Below are 232 nucleotides of genomic sequence, written 5' to 3'. Positions count from 1 at the left end.
TTCAAAACTGCCGGTGTGTTCCTGTTGTCGTCGAGGTACAATGCTGTATCATCGGCGAGACCAAAAATGCGGACCTCAGTTCCTTTGTTGTGTGTTTGAAGTGCGATACCTCGTAGATCCGGCACTTCATTGATGACTCTGTACAATACGTCCAGTGCAACGACGAATAGCAACGGTGCCAATGGACAGCCTTGTCGTATCCCGCTGCTTACCGTTAGCTTGAAGGAGCTGT

The sequence above is a fragment of the Plasmopara halstedii genome (genome assembly GCF_900000015.1).
Source record: "Plasmopara halstedii genome assembly, contig: Scaffold_323, whole genome shotgun sequence".
In the NCBI taxonomy this organism is placed as follows: Eukaryota; Oomycota; class Peronosporomycetes; order Peronosporales; family Peronosporaceae; genus Plasmopara; species Plasmopara halstedii.
This window is presented reverse-complemented; position numbering follows the sequence as displayed.